Below are 25,070 nucleotides of genomic sequence, written 5' to 3'. Positions count from 1 at the left end.
GAAATCGGAACGAAACAGATTTCTGATAGGCACAAAAAGTTTTGGCGATATATAATTTTTTTCCATATTTACGAGAAGTTTTCGAAACCTAAACTAACATAAAAAAGTGGTTAGCTTCTAAAGAGATAATTCTGATATCAAAATATCGAAGAACCAAAAACAGTTCTTGTCAAATCAAGAGATTAGCACAAGAATAAATGTGAGAGTCTAATTGTGACCTTGCTTAATCAAGGCCTAATATATGAGACCATAACATATATTTATGTTATACTTGAAGGAGCTCACAGTATAACAAATTTTTCTATCGAAGTGATTAAAACTATTCGTTATATATTAAGAGGCCCTAAATTAGCTTGGCTGAAGTTTAAAAATAAATTTTCCTTTGCTTTATTAACCGATGCTTTAGATATATACAATGTGCAGGATCCAATCAAATTATATATCTACATATGTAAAAAAATAAGGACATATGCAATATATATATATACATATATTGTATATAATATTTATACACCATTCACTACTTATACCCAACCTACCGTATACAAACTTATAAATGCATACTATAAGTCAGAGCAACAGGTCAAATGGAACTAATGACTTTCCACATGGTCACAAATCGCCACACAAATTGTGTTATGAAAGTTAAATGGTGTGTGTGCGGGTATGAATGACGTGCGATCACCGATCATCGCCACTGATTACCAACAACACCATCAACATTTCACCATTGAGTACACCAGCATTTATATATGGCTATGTGGCGATTTCGTCACACCAACCAATTCACTTAGCCATCACAGATGCCATGTCATATGCCGAAACCACGCGCTTGCCACAAACACACTGCGCTGTGGCAAATTTAACAAAGAAGTCAATCAGAAAATACAAACTCCAACGCTTAGGCCAACTGACAGCCATACGATCACCTCTACCACCCAAGCAAGACGGACCAGCGGACGGACGGTCGGACAGTTGATCAACCGCAACAATGGAGTGGCAAGCGTCGATTTTCACATCAAATGAGCTGCTGCGGCCGGCTGAGTGACTTATTATCAAATAAAATTACATAATCGAATCAAATGAAAATTGCTGATCCTCACATCAGTGGCAGTGATGGTGATGATACGGTTGCTGATGAACTTGATCATCGGTCATTATGATGTATATATATATATGAGAGGACTATAATCATCGTTATGGTGATTATAATGAAAGCTACAATGATCGGGCGACTATCAAGATCATTATGATCATTTTAATGAGAACTTTAATAAACAGTTTGTTGATTGTGATGTTGTTGTTGAGCGCACTGTCTTTGCGGTGTTGCAGGTGTCAGCGTTGTTGATAAAATTGTTGTTGCCGCGATAGTTGCTGTTGCCGATCTTGATGTGTTATACGCTGAAAGGCAGAACACGATCATCCAAATTGGCAATAAAGCCAGAGATTAAGATGACGCTGGCACACAGCTGCCACTGCCACACTGGAGTTGGTGATGACGACTTATTGCCACGGGTCGCAATCAACTTCGGCAATAGAGTCACAACTAAAACATACAAGCCACTATACCTGCCGGCGGCAGCGTGAAAAATAATTGCGCTGCAATTGGAAAGTGCAAAATGTACCATAGCAATATGAGAAGAGGGGGCTTAGCGGCGTTAGCTCCAGCAATGGCGGTAATAATAAGTCAAATGCTTTGTTGCTGCGCGAGTCGATTACACGCGACTAGACAGATGACAGATTGGACTAAACTGAAATGAGCGCAGCCGGTGTTGAGCGCCGTTGGTTGAAGTGGTTCAAGGCATTTATTCGTAAGCGGTGGATGGGTAGGTAGTTTGTTAGATTGCTATTGTTGCGGTGGTCGGGAAATGTTTGATCGCCGATCGTATCGGTACACAAAGCGCTTGCAATCGCTGTTGTTGCCTTTGTTCGTCGCTTGATGATCGCTTTTATTACAATATCAGTTAATTGGAAAATTGCACAATGCAGTCGTCGCTGCAGTGCCATCAAGATCGATCTCCCCAGTGATCGCCTAAATGTCATAAAATGTTTCTGATGAAGTTTTAATTACCAGCGATTACGATTACCGACGAGTTGTGTGTGTGTGTGTGTCGGCGATACAGTTGTTAATTGTCGATTATTGTTAAAGATATCACTTTTAACGCAAAGTACTCGCTGCAATTCACCAAACTTGTTGTTGTCCTTGTTTTTAATCATTATTTCTCGAAAGCAATGGAACAAACGAAGTTAATTGAATGTAAACTTTCAGTGTTAATTGCTTGCATAAGTGTTTAATTAAGTTGTTTCTTTGACTTTTACTGTGGATATATGCCTACATATATATACCTAATATAATCAAGCAAGAACCGGAATGTAGAGCTAAATGCTATTCAGTAATTTAAATTAAATTCAAGGAAGTGATATGAAAGCTTTGAGAACCTTTCACTTTATAATGTACTCAATATATAACGGGTATTTCTTTAGACTTAGTGGTTTCAATGAGGCAATACTTTATTCAGAGTTTGACTTATGCTCAGTTTGGTTTGCTATTTTATAATTAACAGACTTACTCTGGAACAAGTTCGCAAAACCAATCCTATTACCAAAATAATAGTTTGGTTGTCAAACGAAAATTTTGTTTAGCGATGAAACTCACTTTTGGTTAAATGAGTACGTTAATAAACGAAAGTTTTGCATTTGGATATAATGGAACCGCCGATATCGGCCATATAAATTGATCAATCAAAATCCTTTTATGCTGTAACAAATGCGCCTGTGAAGTGCATGATAGCTTCGGTGCAGCCGATTTTTTTCTTTCTTTTCATCAAATTTTTCAAAAAGAGACGGCTACTTTTCGCAAAGCCTTCAACTACGGTAAATGTAATGTAATACATATTTATTGAATTAAATGTGAAAATGTAAATAACAGGCAATCCTTATCGAAAATATCTATTTATATACGTATATATTGTAATATTTCATTTATATTATAAATTAAATTAAATTTAAACATGTGGCAACTATTTTCGCAGATTCTTTCAAATAAAATTCTTTAATTTAATAAACTATTTGTAATAATTAACTTTCCTTTTAATTTTGATGAATTAAATGTTTCAGCATTCCTAATAATACATATATTGCTACTTTCAATGCCTTGAGCGATATACACATAACTCGGTTTTTCTTAATGTTAGTTATTCCTTTGGTTTCAAAATTTCTTTTTAGTTATTTAGTTTAGTTTAGTTTGTTTTTTATATATTATAAATTTAATTTCATTCAATTTTGGCTAAGTTGGCAACTCCTCTTAAAAACAGCATCAATAAAAAAAATTGCTAAACACTACAAATTGCAAAAAGAGTTTATAATTCAGTTATACAAATTGTATTAGTTTAATTTAAAAAAACGATCTTAGTAAATATGCAGCTGGCAACTCTTTTAAAATATTTTAATAAGCAAGTCATCTTAAATTTTTTTTTATCAGTTTAATAAAATATTGCATTAATTAAATTGCCTTATGTGATTAATGTTTTTGAAAATAAATTTTAAACAGATGGCATCACCGCAGAAAAAAATTTTTAACTGTAGACACTTACTTAAACTTTTCGTATTCGGAGTTGCATACATTTTTATAAATTAAAAATTTTAAAAAGGTGGCAACCTTAATTTTTTTTTTTTAATTTACTGAGTACCGTATATTACTGAACAATCCCAATCAAAAATTTCAACTCGTTTCAACTTTCACTTTGGTGATCCTCACTATACTTAGCAACTGGAGGAATTTCGTTACTATTCTACACAATTTTTAAGAATAAAAGTTTAATAACCCCAAATAATACTTCTTAAAAGCTATCTCGCTATTGAAGAAAATGCATTATAATTTATAAATTTAATTTTATATGAAAGTTCAATTTTGATTAAAATTATCTTGTGACATATGTACATATGTATGTGGTATTGCAATCAAAATTTTAAAATATAAATAAATTTTGTTAAATATTTTAGCTCGGCACTGGATTTCTTCACTTTTGAAGGTTGTTTCAATTCTTTGGAATGTAATTTTTTCTTGACCTGAAAAACAATTGCTGCCGTATATGATTCGAAATTGCTGCAAATATATACATATGTAATGTCTAATATAAGTGTGTATGTTTGTATGCATGTGTGTCAAGCTGCCATCATTTGAGTAGTTGCTGTATCGGCTATTAGTTTTATCTTATACTTGGCTATAAACAGACAGAGGGCGCCGCTATTGCCTTTTCTACAAAAAACAAAAGCAAACTAGCCTTGCTTTAACTTGTTAGCGGAGCACCCACGCAATCGTTTACCATAGGAAAACACATCGATCCTTAAATATAACAATTTCTACAGTAAAATGAACTTACCTTGATTTATTATAATATTGAAAGCTGCAAACGCGTATTCTAATCATATTTACACTAAAAGATAGCTATTATTTTACACATTTACGAGAGCAGACGAAGCCTGCTGATACAACGCCCTAACACTTTCACGAAAAACCATTAGAAAAACACTGCCCGTAACTATATTCAACTTTTATTATAACGAAAACACACTAAGCTACAACAAAATACATCAAACACTAAATTTTTAACACTTTTTAACACATAAACACGTTTAACAAATTTGCACACGCGACCGCGGAAACTCACTTGGAACTTTTCAAATGGCGGCGGAAGTTTGACATAACAAAGAGTTACCTTCCGTGCGATAATTATTTCTAATTGGCATTACTCAACTGAAAATAAATGTTTATTTAAATAAATTAATAAATTATAAAGAAAACTAATTTAATTAAATAAATTTAGTAAATATAATTTTAATATTTAATAATTATCAAATGCTAATATTAAACATTTGACAAATACTTTTAAATATAATAGTAAAAATTTATATAATTGAATAACTTTTTTACTATAAAAGGTGTGCAAAATTAATCACAAATCTTTAATTAACAATTATATCAATATTTTACTTTAAGAAGTTCAAAAGTTGCTGTAGTTCAAGGTACAAAGCAAACCAAGTTCGCATCTGATGACATCAGCTGACAGGAGTTCGAAATATGAGGCACACCAAAATGATGAAAAACAGGAGTTCTTTAACAAAAACTGGCACTGTTAAAAGATAGAATAAATAATGATTTTGAAAAGAAATTTGAAAAATTACATACCATGATTTTTTAGAATTTGCTTTATGCGTTCGAGAGTACTGACATCAGCTTATTTCTCAGATAGTACAAAATTTAAATATATATTTATGTTTACTAAATAATAATATCAATTTTTAAGTATAATTGTAAATACTTTGAGTAGTAAAACGCATATTTATGCACTGAACAGGGTATATTAAGTTTGTCATGACGTTTGAACACCCAGAAGGAAACGTCGGAGTCCCTATTAAATATATATGTACCTATATACCTATATATATATATTATCTGCATCTGTATGTCTGTATACTGCTTGTATGGAAAACTTTATCATTTGATAAGATATCGTCACCAAATTTGGGACAGATTATTGTTTAAGGTAATGGCGCAATCTCTGAAGAAATCGTTCAGATCGGATTGGTACAATATATAGCTGCCATACAAATTGAACGATCGGAATCAAGTGCTTGTATGAAAAACTTTATCATCGAATTCTAATGGGTAATTAAATCAGTATGATGTGCAACTAATGGCCTAACTGATTATTATATTTTTATAAAGTGGCGCAATGCGCCATATAAATATTTTTTACTATTTAATCAGTGTGAACTGATTTTGAAACAAAATTTTATTATAAAATATGAAATCTGATTTTAATGTCATCTAAATATTATTTAAAAATAAATTCAAATATACCTTCAGTGTTATTAAATAAGTTTAAAATGCAACCCTGCACTAAGCTAGCCCTCCACTGCTGCTGTCAGTTTCCGTTAGCGCGAGTGAAAAACTATTGGCTGCATTTGTATTGGTTTATTAAAATGTGAATTTCTAATAAAAAGGAATATAAGTGTGAATTTTTTTTTCATTCTAAGGAAAAAAATAAAGACCAATTATAGATAATTCGTCGAAAAAGAGACCGGGCGTTATTGAGGGTGTACCTAAAATGCTTCGGAAAAGTGTATGGCAAGAACACGGTGGACAATGTGTGGTTGGGAGAAGTAACATAAGGAAATTGGTTTTTTAGTAAAAAATTATGGAAATCTGCAGTAAGCAATTAAGTGTAATAGATTCTTGAGTCAAGGAAAGCAAGTTTGTAAGAATTTCAGGTGAGTAGCTTGCAAATAGCTATAGAACGTAGATTTGGAATTAGCAGGTTGCGAGTATAAATGTGTACATTTGTATACGTGTTGGTTGCATGTATGCAAAAGCAAAAAGCAAGCAATTATGCTTAAACGCTGCGCAGAAAACACTCGTAGATGGCGCTTGAAGACATAGTAATAGATGAACATGTGTACATGCATACAATATATTGCAGATTTTGATGTACTGTACAAACACAAATATATAAACTCAAAAAATTGTTGTACTCTTAGTTAAAAGTAGCAACAAGAATTAAGCAAAAATACATCGCACATACTAAATCAGGCAACAAAACTCACTACAATTACAACCAACTCACGTTTTATTGTCTAAAAATCCACCTACATAAGTTCTCACCAACACTGTACTTTGTTTTTCACTAAATAACTTATCAACCGTAGAATAACTTAACATTTTAGCGTCAAAACAAACAAAAAGCAAAGATTTATCAACACAACAAAAACCAACAAGAACAATGTGTAACCGAGTGAGATCGCAAGTCACGATAATGATAAATCGCGACCGGGGGCAAACTTTGTTTATCTTTTCTCTTTTTATTAGTTCTCCCAATAAAGGTCGAGGGTAGGACAAGTCAACTTAACGCCATTCATGACTTCAATTCGAATGGACAAAAAGCGGATACGCTCGGGCATAGGTGAAATAGACACGGTAAATACTGTTCATAGCACAAACAAAACAAAAAAATGAAAATAATAATAATGGCATAAAAAACTGTTAGCCTAAAACTTGCAATAATTCGTGAAATAACAATAGTTCACCGCCGAACTACAAGCGTGTGTACAAGCGCCAAAAACTGGTAGCCAGCAATTCGATCTTCCTTTTTTGCGGCGCCAAGTACAATATTTATGCATTAGTTTTTTCGCTGCAAGCAATGGTGGAGGTCGAAGGTTTCTTAGAGAGGGTGGTAGTAGTTATGGAAGTGAATAGAAAATGTTTTAAAAAATTTTAACATTTATTCGTAAATTTATTTTAATAGATAATGATCGTGAAAGTTATAAACAGCGTACTTAAGATCGAAAAAAATAAATAAAATTACTGGAGTGGTTTTGTACTAAAATATATCCGCAAGTGAAAGCAAAACAGAAAGCGCTTAAGTTCTGGAATTACTCTGTTCTTATTCACATTAATTTAATATTATTTATGCGAATAGATTTTACTACAAACCCACTACCGTATGTTTAGCAGCGTTATTCTATACTAGAAAATTGAAAAAAAAAATATTTTTTACATATTTCAATAGTTATTATATTCAAAATTATCTCTCTAAATGGATTTTTCAAAATTATCTTAAAATTGTAGATGTGTTTTCCTCGAAACTACTTTTTTTTTTGATCGTCACGTCATTCTAAGATCTAAACAAGCTATTTACTTGAAATTTGGCATAATTTTGCAAAGATTACTTTCCTAAATAAAAACACTACAATTTTGAATTTGATATCGCAAATCATTTAAAAAGGTGTTGGTCTTTTTGTATGACGTTTTGCAAAATGGTGGTTTTTTTCTAAAAAGTTTTGTTTTTGAAAAAAATATTTTTTCCAAAATTGTTGCATATTTTATTTAGACCTTTAGAAATACCATATAAATATATTGCAAATGATTAAATCGAGAACAAATAATCCGATCTAAAATTTTGAGTAAAATTCAACATTTTTTAAAACGCCAACATTTTGTAAATTTTTGTTTTTTTTTTTTCGTACGTAGGTCATTGTACAGACAATATCTTCAAAAGAGAATTTGTTATTATTTTTCATCCACGGAAAGGGCCTGAATCACTTTAGTATTGGAGAACCTTATTTATCGCCGTCGAATATCACGTGTAACTCAAAAAATATTTAGTTTTTTTTTTCAAAAAATTTTATTATTTTTTTTAACTCACAAAAATCGGCTTTTTTAGACTGTCACACTAAGTATGCGCCTTAAATAAAATTAAAAAATAAATAAAAATGGAATATCAAAATAAAATATTTTGAAATGAACACAATTTAATAGATGATTTTATATTAGTAGATCTTTGTATATATTTTTGAACCAATAATATTTATTGCTGGCTCAGGGGTAGATTAGACAAGTCTCCGAGAGATTTTATTAGGTCATAAAATTCTAAAAGCGGAAACCAGCAGCTATTTAAAGACGGTTTCTAATTTCTAGAATTAGGAGCAGAAAGAACTCATTAGGCATTTAGTCAACACAATTAATATTTACTTGCTGGTTTTTTCTGATATGAGGCTCCGTTCGAAGCTAGCAATTTCAAAAATTTTTATTTTATTTATTATTGAAATAAATTTATGGATTTGAACTCCATATCAGGATTTCTCATAATTATGTATCTTAATCAACAAAACTGACTTAACGAACAATTAAAATAATTTATGTAAAATTTTTTTACGAAACGAATAATTTTAATTACTTTTATGGAGTATGAATCCAACAAAGGTAAGGATATAACATTCCTGCAGTCTCTCTTTGTGAATTATTTATGAAACCTTGCAGATATATAAGCTTTACAGATTAAACCTTCACAACGCAGACACTTTAAGCTCGTCTTTAATCGCTAATTTATTCCAAAAATCTTAAAGGAAACTAAGAAAACGTTAGCTTCGCCTGTACCGAGGCAATAATACCCTACACAGCTGCATTTCCTAAAGCATAAAAGAATATAAAAAAAATGTATCAAGCATTTATTCAATCAGTTTGTATGACAGCTATATGCTATAGTTGTGCGATCTAAACAATTTATGCAGAGATTTGTAGAATTTTGTTAGACAATAGTTTATGACAAATTTCGTGTAGATATCTCGTCAAATAAAAAAGTTTTCCATAGAAGAATTTGATTTGAATTGGACAGTTTGTATGGCAGCTATATCCTATAGTGGTGCGACTTCGGCAATTCCAACGAATAAGCAACTTTTGGGGAAGAAAAGTGCATGTGCGAAATTTCAGCACGATATCTCAAAAAGTGAGCGACTAATTTGGGTACATACATATATATCATTTATATATATTTACCAATATATATAGTATTACTGACGTTTTCCTCGTCGCAAACTTAACATACGTTGTTTAAGGTATAAAAAGTAAAAAACAAAATTTGAAATATGTTTGCAATCCACGAACGAATTAAAAATTCCACTAGTAGCTGCAAGCCATAAACCAACTCCAACATTTGTGATTATAATAACAAAAACAAATGCCATAAAATAATTAAAATACGAGAAACCTTTCATATAAATTCAATAACACAATTAATTCTCGACAGCATGTCAGCAGTCATTAGTGACAAGAAGTCTTCAATAGAGCGGAGCCAAAAAAAAAGAACAAAAACACAAGCAATTGAGGCCAGTGAGTTTAATCTACGCGCGCACAAGCCCTTAGTCATCTACTCGTAGACTGACAGAGACAGACGTACGGACGGACGGACAGACAGTTAGTCAGCTACTGGCAGTGTTTTAGTGCAGCAATGACCATTTATGGTTGTTGTAGCGAAGCTAAAATAAACTCAAAACCACAAACCGATTATCGTTTACAACATCCCAACAACAGCAACAACAACAAAAATAAGCCGCATATAGCTACATAAATATATGTATATGTGTGCGTTTGTATGTGAGAGTCCATGAGTGCATTGCTGCCACAGCCAGTAAACACATTAACCCTAGTCAATACGATTCGTTGCACTGTTACAAATTCACTCAATTTACATATTTCATCCACGATGTATTTCAGCTAATTCCCGATACCGCGTTTCAGCTAAGTTTAGTTTCTCACGAACTACATTTGGTCACATTCCCTAGCGACCTGCATTTGAAATTAACTGCTTCACTTTATTTTCTTGTCTTGTTGTTGTTGTGTTTTCTTTTCTTTTTTCCATTGTAGAAAAATGTTAACAAAAGTAATAAATAAAGTGCCATAGAAAAAACCCTCTTAAAGTGAAATAGTTTTTTGGAAGGAATTTCTTCGGTGATTGCCAAACCGTGATTGTTCGGCAGTGACCAGAGTACCTACTATTTGCCCCACATGCGGAAATGTAATGCAGGTACATGCACCAATAGATACAGGGCTAACCGTACAGTATACCCAGTGTTGAAAATAACAGTATCATTATTCGTAAACATAGCTTATTTTACATTTACCGTTACTTCAATAGAAATTAGTTAAATATTCGTCAAATTCCTTAGCTTTGCTAAAAAGGCCAGCAAGGAAGCTACATATACAAATCGCCCATAGAATAATCCTTCGTAGGAAAGTATTTCACAGAATTTTTTCGAATACATTTAGGGTGGAGCGAAAAATTTTTTTTTTGCTTAGCCGAGGGTAAAATTTGTAGATTATATGAAAATAAAAAATTTTTGTGGTTAATATTGGAGTTTTAAAAAAAGTCTTAAACGACAACATGCTTTTCTTAAGTGATAAAATAAATTTTGAGTCAAAAACCGTCAAATTCGGTCACTTTAACATAATTGTGAAGAGTTTAAAAAAACTCAAAAAATTTTTTTTTACCAAAACTCGAAATTTCCTAAAAAATTTTTTTTTTCCAAAAATTCTTTTTTTATAATCTACAAAGCCTAAGCACAAAAAAAAAATTTTTTCGATTCACCCTAAATGTATTCGAAAAAATAAATATATACATTTCAAGATTATTTTTTTTTAGATTTTGAGATTTTGTTTCTAAACATTCTGTTAATATTTTTAGCTTTCTTATAAACCTTACTTAAAGCTTCTTATCTGAAGAAAATATGTGTATCCATCGCGTACTATTATCAAATATTCTTATTGAATATTTATTGGATATCTTATTTTAGTTTTCTGTCAGTGTAGCCGTTCCTTTAGATTGAACTCAAAAGAATAGCATCTGTTTTAACCTGGATTGATAAAAACATTGTCACGGTATTGCATTAAATTAATAGCATTAAAATAATACAAATTACTATCGTCTTCAAAATAGGTTTCATTGGAGCCAATACAATCATATCAGAAAGTCACGGAGAGCCAAGTTTGGCGAATATGGTGACTGAGCGTTGACTCTTGCTTCGTGTTTGGCCAAAAAGTCAATCACTATTTGGCTAGAATGGGGAGGCGCTATATTGTGGTGAATAATCTGCGCACAAACTCAGTCTTTTTAAGATTAGCCTAACTATGTATAACCAGTACTATGAAACAAGTTTGGAGTAAAGCTGCTCTCCCAATCCTTACAGCCAACACATTTTACTCAGTCATATCAAATTAAATCAAGTATAGCGGCTTTAAAGAAACCTCATTTCGTTATATTCAAGTCAGTACGAAAACGAAAATAGTAGCATTCATTATTCCCATGGTGTTTTCTGCAAGACTATATTGGTTGTGTATTTACTAAGTTTGATTACATATTACTTATACTTTTCTATAAAACCAAACATCTCATATACAGAAAATAGGTTCGAGACTCAGCCTAGTTCATTTTAATTTCATTTGAAGGACATAACCTCATTCGATATCTATCTATCATATTTTGCGTAAGTTAATATACTCACAATAACACTCTCTCGTCTTCGTTCAACAAATACCTTATTTCGATTGTAGGCAATACGTTTTCTAAATTTTTTTGTTACTCCTTGGTAGAGCCTAATTTTTATAAATAGTTCACTTTGGATTTAGTAAATATTCCGATGGTTCCAAAAGGGAATGTATTTTGCCGAATTAGATTGCTTGGCACATTTTTAAAGATTAAATTTATAATTCACAGTACTTAACCGCAAAAAGCAGGCACAAGTCGAAATTATTATATGAAAAGCTTTCAAAATATAACTTTGAGCATAACAATGAACAAAAAATAAATTCCTCAGTACCACAGACCGATAGCTGTATAAGTTATTACTGAAGATTTTCAGAAATATACAAAAATTCCGCAACTAGCCACTTAGCTTCTTCTAAGCTGTACAATGTCAATATAGTAAGCCTCAATCGTTGATCGGCTGTAAAAATAAATTAACAAGTTTCACAGACCGATAATCATTAGAGTTATCGCTATATATTTTCATAAAATAATATATAATAACTCCGTAGCTAGAGCCTTAGCCCTCAGAATAAATAATAACTCAGATTGAGAAGTCTCTACAGTTCGGAAAAGCCTCCATAGAAAAGTTTCTATATAAAAAAACAAAAAAAAAAAAAAACAGAGAGTAAATTTTTTAACTTAGGTTGCTACAGTTTTCAAAATTCTTATTATCGCCCTAATTATAGGCAACGTTTTTCATACAGTTGCAAATGTTGTCTACATTTGGGCGCAATGCTAATTATTTTATTCTGTAGACCACATATTTTAAATGACACATTTGCTATAGTCTCTACGGAAATCAAACTTGAAATTATTAAAATAATTTTTTCCTTCGTTTAGATTAACACATTTTTAGCTTTATCTTTTTAGCATTACTAATAAGAAATATGTAAATTACTACATACAAGTAGGTGCCCAATGTATATTTAAAGCATTTTTTGAAGGTATCAAGCGAACTAGTAAAATAGCTAAATGGTCTAGTTATGCCCCGATCTCTACTACCACTTCTGTTTACCTGTATTTATACATATGAAAAAGGTACACATGCGCAAAACAAATAAGCAATATATTTGAAATTATGGAGGTTATGGATATTTGCTGCTCACAATTCGATTTTCTTTGCTTTGCACCTCCACCGGCATTTGGATGGCATTCAGCAATTCGCAGACCAATTTTTCCCATTCGTCGCCATGTATTACATATCTAGGTGTGTATACATATGTGTGTTACTGTTGCGACAACGCCGTGCCAAGTTTCAGCAATTGCATTCATATGTAGTAATTCTTCTAGCATTTGAAAGTGGTTCATCAACGCCGGGTCATCGCTGATTTCTGCGCAATTTGTCAAATTCATAATTCACGCTGCACGTGTGATTTCACTTAAGTCCGGGTCAGGTCGACACAGAAAATAACACGCTGCCACATAAACATTCCGCTGTCCCGCTGTTTGACGACATTGCTGTTGGCATGCAAAAACAAGCTGTTGTTAACTATACACTGGGGAAAAAATATTTGGTAATTTGGAAAAATTGTGCTAATGAGAATAAAAATCGTGTTTTTTTTATAAAGTTGTAAAATGGGATATAACTATAAGTTTAGAGGAAAAAATTGAAGAGAGCTCAAACAGTAATTGAGGAAATTAAATAATAGAAAGAAATCATATGAGAAAATATGTTGAAAAAAGTACAAGAGTAGAAAGAAAGTAGAGGTATGTGTTGTGAGTAGGAGTATATTTTGTAGTCAGAATTCAATTAGTAGTGAGCATATCTCAAAATAATATATATTCTTTAAAATTACTTTATTTAAATACTCAGAGTGAACTTCTATTCGAGAGGGAGTGAGGTCCTTAAGATTATAAGGGAAAAATACTCAGCACATCGCTATGACTACTGATTTAATATAAATTCAATATGCTTTTGGATTTTTTGATATTCTGAACTTTCACTTACATACGCCGGAATGTAGGCAATACTTTTTACACTAATTCCTAGTATACCAAAAATGGATTTTTCATCAGCTGTTTTCTCGATGTTATTATTGAACATTATAGCAATTCTTCAGAGACATACCGAAAAATTGTTTTTGTTCAATAAGAAAATATCCATAATATCAAGTGTTACTGAAAAATGTACTTTAAAAACTCAAATAGTTAAAGTTCATGTTACCTTAGCCTTAAAAAATACTAAATACTGAACTCATTTCATCTTATGAGACACACTTCCTTCAAAATTAGCTCATAAGAATATAATTGATATCCAAACAACGCGATAAATTGAAATCCATATCAAACGTGGTGCCCGAAGGGGTTTCCTTAACATCATCAGGTTGGCACTACAACTGGGTGAGTGTCGGTCTTGTGTCCGTGATAAACCTTTACCAGTCCTCTCTGCATGGCGCATAAGGAGATTTCAAATTTTCCCAGATCTGCATCCACTTTATCCTTTCTTCTAAGTTTAGGTCATCCTTTTCTTCGTCGGCCAACAGGAGCACCAGGGGTCTGGAGTGTTTTCTTTCATTCGGGTAATATGACCAAGGCCGGGCAACTGCTGTATTTTTCTGCGCTGCACTATGCCGAAGAGCTCACACAGCTCATCATTCCATCGAATCCGGTACTCCCTTTTGGCCATTCGTAGGGGTTAAAAAATCTTCGGAGAACTATTCTCTCGAACACTCCTAATGAATGCTCACCGCTGTTCGGCATTCATCCATGCTTTTGCAGTATACAGACGGACGTGTATTATGGGTGACTTATAGAGCGTTAATTTGGTTTTGTGAGAGAGGGCTCGTTGTTGGTATTTATGCTGGATCCTAGATAAACGAAGTACTTCACTACCTCGCAATTATAAATATGACGTCGGTCCCCATCCTTGAGATCCTTTGTTTGGTGACAGGAGGTACTTTGTACAGACTCCACCAGTCTTCATCTCCTTCACTGCTTTCTCTAAGCTTGAGAATGCTATACACACGGCTCTATTGTTGTCGCCGACTATTTCGATATCGTCGGTTTAGTCCAATAACTAGTGACTCTTGAAAAAGGTAGTCATTGTACGGTTGTGGTAATTCCCATATACATATGTAGTTCCTAACCACAAATATGACCTATAGAGGGCCTACCCTCAAAAATTTAAATAGTATTCTGATTTCAGTATTTTGGTTAAAAAAAAACTTTAATTTTCTTAAACTTCGGCGATCTTTTCTTGCAGTGTATATGAACACCTCACACACTATATGCTCATTTGTCACATTTTTATGGTCCCACACCATAAAATGAGGTAGTTAAGCCCACGTACCCACTTGGGCACACATGCTTGCCTCCATCCATATGGATACGCGGATCTCTCCAAACACCACACATACACACGCACGCGGATGATTTGTTTAAGGCTGACCGCATAGACTTCACCAGCGGCTGCTTATGCATAAATTTTCCATACGCCGGTTATAAATAGGGTTCACTAAAGAGGTGCCTCATTATCAAATTTGAGTTATGTTTGATTATTCTAATGCTCGTATGCGCTCAGCTGTTGGCGCTGCCGCAGCGGCGTCAACCTCCTCGTTTACTGCTACATCTTCGAGCTTTCCTTCCTGGTGCGTTGGCTGTGTGGTGACCTTTCTGAGGCCGCTTAAGCACCAACAACAACAGCAACAAAGTCATTTGCATCAGCAGCGCTGCAGCAGGCCGCAACAACAACAACAACATGAACGTTACCACCTATCTCCTAGTCACTCCTTAGTAGGTGCTACGGAAAAGTCCATACAAACAAATCATCGCCACTAACTAACAAAACTTTGCTCACTCACCTAATCGCCGAACGTGCATCTGCATTTCTGCCACGCTGCATATACTACATATGTATATATAAATATGTGTGTGTTTAAATGCAGACATAAATATATTTTACGGCAGCGCAGTTAATTTGAATAACCATCAAGTTTGGCAGAGTAGATACTCGTATGCTAATATTATAGCCCAAATAGCGGTTGCATACATACATACACGCATATGTATATTTGAAAATAAAAACATATATTCGAATACACACATATGCATGTGTGTTTGCCTCTCCTTCGGCCTTATTGACGGGAGCTGCGAGTAGAAAATGAAGACAAGGTGATAAATTTAATGTCACCTGTCGCTTAAAATAGAGATTGCGGCTTAGAAGGCTAAGCGAAAACTGTTGATTTTCCAGAAATCTGTGGCAGTGGCAAGTAGTTGCTTTTTTAGCACTCAAGCGTTTTCCTGAAACTTTGCAAAGTTATGTATCGTCAATACAGGGGTTGTTAAGTAGGTCACTGTAGCTGAAGAAGTAATTGTGGCGTTTCCACTGAGTGAATCGTTTTGGTTTCCACAACTCCAAATATAATACTAGCAGCTGTTTTGTATTTTCTTTGCATTTTTAGTAATTCATTTAAAAAACAAAAGTTTTCTAGCTTTAAAAGAGCTATCACCTAAAATCCGTTTTGAAAAACTGCGCTTGGCCTCGCCCTCTAAAAAGTTGACTGTACATATTTCCTAAACCGCTAAAGCTATAGTGTAACCAAATCCGCCACCTCTCTGGGCATAATTTTTTACCAACTCTACTGACAGTGTAAAAATAGGTGAATTCGGATTATAAACTCGCCCACTCCCCATGTAACGGCACTGTTAAAATAAATATTCAAAGTGCGATAAATATATAATGAAATGCATCGGAGACATTAAATTTTACAAAGAGGATGGCACAAGTAGTCTTTATAGCAGCCGGTATCAAAATCGGACGGTCAGCGTGACACTACCCACTTTTAGGTGGACCCACATATCCCGAGACCTGCTCGATCGATTTCAAACTAAATGCGGTACATAGCATACTTCTAATATTCCTATGTCACAGTGTGAAAATGGGTAAATCGAACTACAAACACGCCTACTTGTCATATAACATAATTTTAAATTTCGTCTGATTCTTTCACTTTTTAGTACACACCAATTAATATAACGGGATAAAACTTTGCACGAATACTGCCTTTGAAGTGTGCCATCTTATGATCAAAAATTGTGCCAATCGAACCAAAACTTTTCAAGACCCTTGGTAACGCATATGTAGACCTCAGTTTCTATTGCGAACTTTTTATCGAAAATATATATAATATCGGTCAGTCTGTGGGATATATTATAAAATTTCGAAGATAATCTTTTTTTGTTAGTACTTTGCCTATATGCCAAAAATAGGTTGAATTGGATAAATAATACTCTTAGTCGCCATATACCTAATAGACAAAATTTCGAACTTCCGGCTGACTTTATACCGCATATATCGCTCAGTATGTGAGTTATCTTAATGAAATTTAAAAGTAGTGTTTTTTTAATAATAATGAATACTTCAGCCTAAAATGGCTAAAATTAGGTGAAATCTTGTCCTAGCCCCCATATAACTAATATCAGCATATTCCAACATCCGGTTGACTTTTCTCCTTATACTCGTATATTGGTGATGGTATGTGAGGTATCTTAATGAAACTCCGAGAACATCTTTTTCTGGTAATAAAACCTCTCTTCCATACACATAATATAAGATTTTCAAACTTCTAGTTGGCTTATACCGTATATATCGGTCAGTATGTGAGATATCCTACCAAAATTAACTTAAAGTATAATACTAGATGTACTTTAGTTTAATGCCGAAAATATCTGAAATTATCTTATAAGTACTACATTTATTGATTTTCCTTATTCTAAAAAAATTGCTTGGACATAGGAAAGCCCAGACCTAATATACCCTGTATATTGATTTTCGCTTTCCAGCTGACTTTAAATTGTTTAGGTTGCTCAAAATGTATGATTTTTTAATGAAATTAAGTGGGTAAGGCTTCTTAAAAATTATAAAATTATAATAATAATTTAGCGTTGAATATGAATGGAGTGGGTCTAAGCCTCATATCTCTAACATGATGAATTTCGCTACTCTGGTTGACGTTTTTCACATCAAATCAATATACTAAATTTAGTCCTTCGATTGAGTTGATGTCAGATATATGTATATCATTTGTGGAAGATTCTAATATAATTTACGCTAACTAGAAATAGAATATGCCTACTTATAAAACTAATTTAGTAAATGAACTATAATATAACTTAATACGATACGGATTTGATCGTAATTTATTCAGGATTTCGTCGAAAAATTAATGTTGAATTTTTTCGAAAACATTTTTAAAATAAAACTTTGCCAACAACTGAAGATATTTCCCCGACTTTGATCCAGGTAAGTTGCAAGAGTATGAAATGTTCGGTTTCATACGAACTTAGCTCTTCCTTACTTGTTTCTTCTTTTTTATACCCTGAACAGTCCCTCAGTTTTTAAGCTATCGATCTGAAATTTTGCACCTGTCATTTTCTCACTAAGAAGCTGTTCATTTGTCGGAACGACCGATATCGGACCACTATAGCATATAGCTGCCTTATAAATTGCACGATCGGAATCCAGTTCTGTGAAGGGTATTCAAGTTTCGATGCAACCGAAGTTAACGTTTTTTCTTGTTATTATATGAAATGCGTTTTAAAAACAATTTAAAATAAAACCGTTTTTTTTTTTTTACTTTTAAGTGAATATAACCACTTAATACCTCCCTTAACAACTCAGCATTAGTGTTGAGCTGTATACATATAAAAGTTTTTCACATTGCTGTTGGATCATTAATCTAATAAAATAGCTGTATAATCTTACTCATTTTGTAGAAGGCTCAGCCTTTAATAGTGTACGTCTTGAAAAGGAGCATCTGAAGCGTTTCCAGTATTTGCCTTTCCGTATATTTTTCTTGGCAAATAAGGTGGTATAAATTAAGTAAAAGAATAAATAAAAAAGAAGAAGATAAAGTAGAAGAATCAATTATATTCAACTTTGAAATCCGTCTGGGCACTGTCTTCAAAATGAAAGACAATACAAAGCATGCAAATGGCTAGAGTTACTTCTGACGCGAATACTCGCACCGAACACTTTGATAAGTTTAATAAATGGTATCGATAACTAGAAATGATGAGCTGAAAGTTGATGTTAACTCCAAATATACGAAATGACGCATAAGTTTTCTGAAATGATATAAGGTTTCATATATACATGTATGTATGTGGATACAAAATATATAAACCAGAAATTTGTGGTACCTCTATAAAGCGTCGGTGAAGACGGAAACCCCAAAACACCTGCTAATAGACTGCACAGCAGTATGCAGACGCAAAATTAAGGTCCTTGGAAATATGTTGCCGAATAGGGATCACATCATCAATGTGCTGGGGCGCTAAGTGAGTCGTTGTGACCCCAAGTCGGTGCGGTGCATACTTCATTTTCAATCAATCAATCTATCTATCTATAGTACTTCGGTACTTCTAGACTGTTCGGCAGTTAGGTAAAATATTTCATATGCGCTAATAAAAAAGAATGTTGCTTAAAGCAAAAATTTGTATCCAATTCACTCACATAAAAAACAACATATACACACATAATTTAACGGTTTCATTCTTATAATTGTGCCGCCCATTAGCGCGCTTGCTACGACAAAATATCGTTATTTGTCTTAACAAGCTGATTTACCTGACTTTGCATACACAAAAACGCACATAAATAAATTTCTGCCACACACACACACATGCGAACAAAAACCAAGCTGCCACCGACCATATCCGTTGCATCCGCCACAATCACCGTTTTCGAGTTCAAATCATATAAAATCGCGCTGTCATGTAAATTGCCCACAGCTTATCTGCAATTTCTGTTCGTTACCGCAAGACACCCACCACCCGCCCTTCCGCTCACCACGTCTCGCCAACCCATTGTTTTATGCACCCATTTGCATTTGTATAATTGAATTGTTTTTACTTTGTTGCTTAAACATTAATGTTGGCAATAAATTATACAACACTGACAGCGTTACGCGGCAATTGCGGCGATCGCAGTCAATAAGGTCCAGCCGCCATCAGTCCGGCATCCGATTCGCCAACCGAATTCCGCCAGCGAATGACAGTGTTTGTGGAGTGCGGGTTGGTGACACTTCGGCGCAAATGACTGCCGCCATCGACAGTCGCATGCGACGCAAACGAAATAGAATCAATGGAAATCGCCAACACAAGTGTTACTATTGTTGTTGTTGCTGTTGCTGTTGCGCTTTGCTTGCCTACGTTGTCCCATTGACAAACCAAATAGCCTAAAACTCTCCAGCCAAATAGCCAAATACTCACAAATTTAACGAGCAGTTGTCATTGCTGCAACACGACATTGCCGCGCAGCCGTACATACAGTCGTACGGCTGCCAAGCTGCAGCAGTCGGCGGAGATCGCACAATGAATTGTGCTGTTGTTGTGCTGTGTTGCCTTTCGATCGATTGTTTTTTTCTTATTGCCACACAAAGTGTGCGAAAGTGTACAAGTGTTGGCGCGCTGACGATGTTGCAACAACATAAAATAGCAACGTGAAAACGTGTGTTGATTCGCGCGCCTGCGCCTCAGCTTACCCACATACATACATACAGCGTGCGTCCGTCCGCAGATAGCACTGCAGCTGTTTGAGACCGTGTGGCAAGCATTTTCTCGTACATGCACACCAGTTGCATCAGCGTTGTTGCTTCTCTCTAACCGCCGTTAACATAATTGTTGTTGCGGGCAATTAGCCGCGTGGGCGCATGCGGCGCCGTAATGTGGCAGTTATGCCAATAACGGCGCACCGAATGGGGCTCGTCAAACGGTTGTTGGTTGTTGTGTGGAAATTTATGCTAATTTTCATCGTATCTGCTATATTCTACATAAAATGAAGACACTACTGTGTGAATCAAGTAAGTAGCCGTTTGGGCGGCGCCACATGTTGCACTGTAGCGTTGAAGTAAAAAATATTATTTTATTCTAAATAACAATTTTTCATAATTTTTTATTTTCTGTTGATTGTTGTTGTCGTTGCATAGACTATTCATAAAATATTTGGAGAACACTATTGCGGTTAGTTGCATAAAAAATCTGTCAATTCCGATTACGAAAAAAGTGTTTGATTCAAAGCTGAGTTTAGGCGTAGAAATCTTAGTCCAACAAATAGCTCACTCTTCTGAGACTCAATTTGATTTATTCTTCTTTCTTACGACCCTCAATAGGTTCTTTGTTCTAATAGCAACAGATCAGAACTTTTGTCGAGAATAAAAACGAAAATGATTACCTTTTCTTATAAGAAAATTGTTGTAGTTGAAAATTTAGCAAATGTATACAATTTATTTAGACTTTTATCTGTTTGACAGCTGCCATCTGTCATCTGTTTTACTGTTGTCATATGACATCCATCCGACATCTATTTGACAGCTCCCATATGACATTCATCTGACATATCAGTAGCAGTTTGACAGGTGTCATACGATCTTCATCTAAAGTCTGTTCGACAGGTGTTATTCGACATCCAACTGTCTTCTTTTTGACAGGAGTGATATATCGTCAGTTCCATATGACATCCATCTGGTATCCGTTTGACAGGAGAAATATGATATCCATCATTAATCTGTTTAACATCTGCGATATGACATACATCTAACAGATAAGTTTCACAGACGTCATATGACCTCCATATGGAGTATGTTTGACAGGTGTCATATGACATCCAACTGTCATCTATTTGACAGTTGTCTATTTAAATCCATTTGACACGTGTCATCTCATATCCGTTTAACAGTTGTCATATAACATCCAACTATCTTCTGTTTGACAGAATATATCATCCATATAAGAGCCGTTTAACAGTTACTATATGCCATCCATCTAACATCTTTTTCACAGTTGTCATAAAACATACATCTGTAATCTGTGTAATAGTTGTGATTTGAGATCAATTAGACATTCGCTTGACAGATGTCATCTCATATCTCTTTGATAGATGCCATTCGAGCTCCCTTTGACAAATGTCATCTCATGTGTATACGTTTGACAGATGCCATAGGACATACAAAGGTATCCGTTTGGCAGGTGCCCTATAGCATCTATCATCATCTATGACTTCAGATGAGGAATGAAAATACTTCCTATTAACAAATAAATGTCTTATATAAATAACTTCAGTAACCTACAAATATCCCACTATTTTCCATGTTGAAGAGCACACCCAAATACCGAACATTCTTTACTTAAACATAACAAAAATGTAGCTAGCAAAAGTATTATCATTCTTCTGCACCAAGAACTGCTTGAAAATAATTCCTAAAAGTCCGTAAGAATAATAATCACTCATTAAATTAACAATTCAATACATTCAATGCATAATTGGGTCATTGATAAATGGAGTTATTTCAAAAATGTCAGCCCACTTAGCCTTGCCACAGCGGACAAAAACAATCAGCACAGGCCCACATATGGCATACGGAACACGTGAAGTCAAATGGTTCTCATGTCAATGCAATATTTTGTTCTGTGCCAGTTGCCAATTGGCCAAAACATTTCCTATCGCATAACATAATTAATATAGAATTCCTACAATAATAAAAACAAATATGAAAGCGGAGTAAAAAAAAACACACAACTCAAAAAAATAATCAAAATAAATGAAAACCGCGGAATGTGGCACAAATAAAAAGTGAATTTAATCGAAAGGCAATCTAACAATTCAACGGCAATTTGCACAGTTGCCACTACAGTGGCGCATTTCGACGAAAGTTTGACAATAATTTCGTCACTAAATAATTATCTCCATAGCAAAGTGAGATTAAGGAATTTATCGTGGCGAAATTTCGAATATATATTAGAGTGGAAAACTGTTTTTGTGGTCACCTTTCGAAGCGGCAAAAGAGAATAGTGCTTCTCCATACCAATTATTCGCTATACTATTTTATAAAAATTTAATTCTCAAAAATTCGGAACTGATAACAAAAAGTTTTACTCGTAGTATTCCATTCAAAGTGCAGAAAGCTTCACTAGAGCTTTGCTATTTCATAGTTTTCGTGAAAGTTCAGGTAAACTTGTCGCTTAAACTACACCGAAAAGCTTTTAAAATCTCTTTTCCTGTTCTGCATCAAAAAACAACATTTTCGGAAGCTTAAAAGGTGTAATAAAAGCTCTGCAGATAGCTACTTAAAGCCAAGAGTTTGTAGAGCTTTGATATTTCGAAGTTTTCATGAAAGTTCAGATAAGCTTTCGGTCTAAACTGTATCGTAGGGCTTTTAAAAGCTCTTTTTCGGTTTTGAATGAAAATAATTATTTGTAAAGTCCTTTTTAAGTTCTTCAAAAGCTGTGAAGCTAGCATGAAAACAACTTTCTTGGAAGCTTTTAAGTTCTAAGAAAAACTCTGCTTATAGCTTTTTAGAGCCAATACTTTTGCTTCGACAGAATCATATCTGCATATTTGTAGAGGCGAAGAGAGGAGTATAAAAAGAAATTTTCTTGACTATCTGATCCCTATAAAGAACTTATGAATATATATACGATATATATGAACTTTAAAAATTGTAAGAAATCAGTTGCTCGCAACAGGCAAAAATTTAGAAAGAGAGAGAACGAGAGATGCAAATACTCATAATCACCTATTTCATATTTCCAGGCGCCTTCTGTTATACCTAAACTTTCGTCCTGATTGACATAGTTGTTTGCGCTTACCTTCTAAACTCTGCTTTACAGTTTTCTTTTCCTTTTCATTTTATTGCCAATAATTTTTCCGAGAACGTAATTCCAAAATGCATTACAGTTAGACGCCTTCTTAAGCACATCCGTCTCGGCCTTCACAAATGTGGACGCAGACAATAAAAATAAACTATGACAGCATAAGAATTCAGATTTCAAAATGGAACAGCAGCAACAGAAAACAACAACAATAGCAATAAAACGTTGGTGTGACAACGGCGGGAAACGACATTGTAGACGCAGTGTAAGCGTTTAGGAGGGTAAATCTGGAGGAGGGAGCTGACATAACTAATTTATGGAAATATATATAAGTGTCTATATACTTCAACTTTATCACAAAACAAAAACAACAATAAAACTGCACAGCCAAAACACCAACAGCGATCGTTTTGGCATTAATTGTCAAACTGCTGGCGGCAAGGCGGTCGGCAGGCGACGCACAGGCAACCGGCAAGGCTGTTCAAACGACCCAGCATGTCACACGGGTATCCGGAAAATGCTCCAGTTTCATTACGTTGCCAGTTTTGTTGATTTCTTTTTTTTTGCTGCGCCATTGGCCAAACGAATTGGAGCGCCGTTGAATGTTGCATTGTGACAGCACATGTGACGTTGGTGCAACAAAGCTCAGTGGCGCGCACACATACACACGTGCCCACATAAAAGTGACAAATGTGGCACATACACAGCCGTAAATATGTGCTTGCAACATTCGTTTTAAGTTTATTGATGCTTATGGTGCGGAATTGCTGAGTTCTTGTAAAGCATAATTGGACCAGATTTAATGACACTCAAGTGGAAATACTATTGACGGCTTTCAAATCGTCAGTTGATTTTATATGGCTAAAATTAATTACATTTACAACTAAAAATGAACGTACTCTCTGCATTTTTTTTTTCTATATTTTTTTTTTTGTTATTGTTATTGCTATTGTGATTTTGTTTGCTGTCATTTGTCGCTGTCGTTCACATCACTTTTGCACTGCTTGTTGTTTTTGTTGCTGTTGTTGTATTATGAAATTAGGCGCACAATGGCAAGTATGTACTTATATATGCAACAAGTAACTGTAAGTATGTTTTAATTATGTCGGTATGCTTGTATTTGTGTCACGACGTCCAAATGTTCGTTGACATACAATAGACTTAAGCAACGAACTTGATGCCGGCATTTAAGCAGGCAGCATTAAGTGACAGCTCAGCTGGCTGTCATAAAGTGCCTATGAAAACGAATTGATTTAATATACTGCCAAATGAACACGTGCCGGCTGAGTAGGTTGTGTGTGCACAGGCAGTTGTATATATGTAAAAGTGTATATGTGCAATTTTATACAAAAGTGTTTTGACATTAGAAAAATAAATAATTTTTTTCGATTTCATTTAATAAATAGTTTTTTGCAATATCATAAGTTGGAACGAGTATAGAGTATAGCTTCGCAAAATATATACATAGGTGTGTTTTTTATTGTTATAATGAAAAACTTTTTATCACCATATTTTACAAAAGTTATAAAAACATTAAAGAAAAGTTTAGTAAATGAACTTTTTTATGCCTACATTTTCTATACTTACTCAACTTTATATTGTTTCCAAAAAAAAAATAACCTT

The 25,070-nt window shown here is 34.1% G+C and overlaps 1 long non-coding RNA gene across 1 annotated transcript in view; it reads left to right on the top strand.

Moving 5' to 3' along the window:
• The first annotated feature begins 5,893 nt into the window (after window positions 1-5,893).
• Window positions 5,894-25,070, top strand: part of LOC138857940 (uncharacterized) — a 46,301-nt gene continuing 27,124 nt past the window's right edge. The window contains exon 1 of the long non-coding RNA XR_011397169.1: window positions 5,894-6,273. This is a non-coding gene — a long non-coding RNA (uncharacterized lncRNA). The remainder of the gene's footprint in view (window positions 6,274-25,070) is intronic.

This window comes from Bactrocera oleae, chromosome 6 (assembly GCF_042242935.1).
Source record: "Bactrocera oleae isolate idBacOlea1 chromosome 6, idBacOlea1, whole genome shotgun sequence".
Lineage (NCBI taxonomy): Eukaryota > Metazoa > Arthropoda > Insecta > Diptera > Tephritidae > Bactrocera > Bactrocera oleae.
The sequence above is the reverse complement of the archived record's forward strand: the minus strand, read 5'-3'. Positions and strand labels throughout refer to the sequence as shown.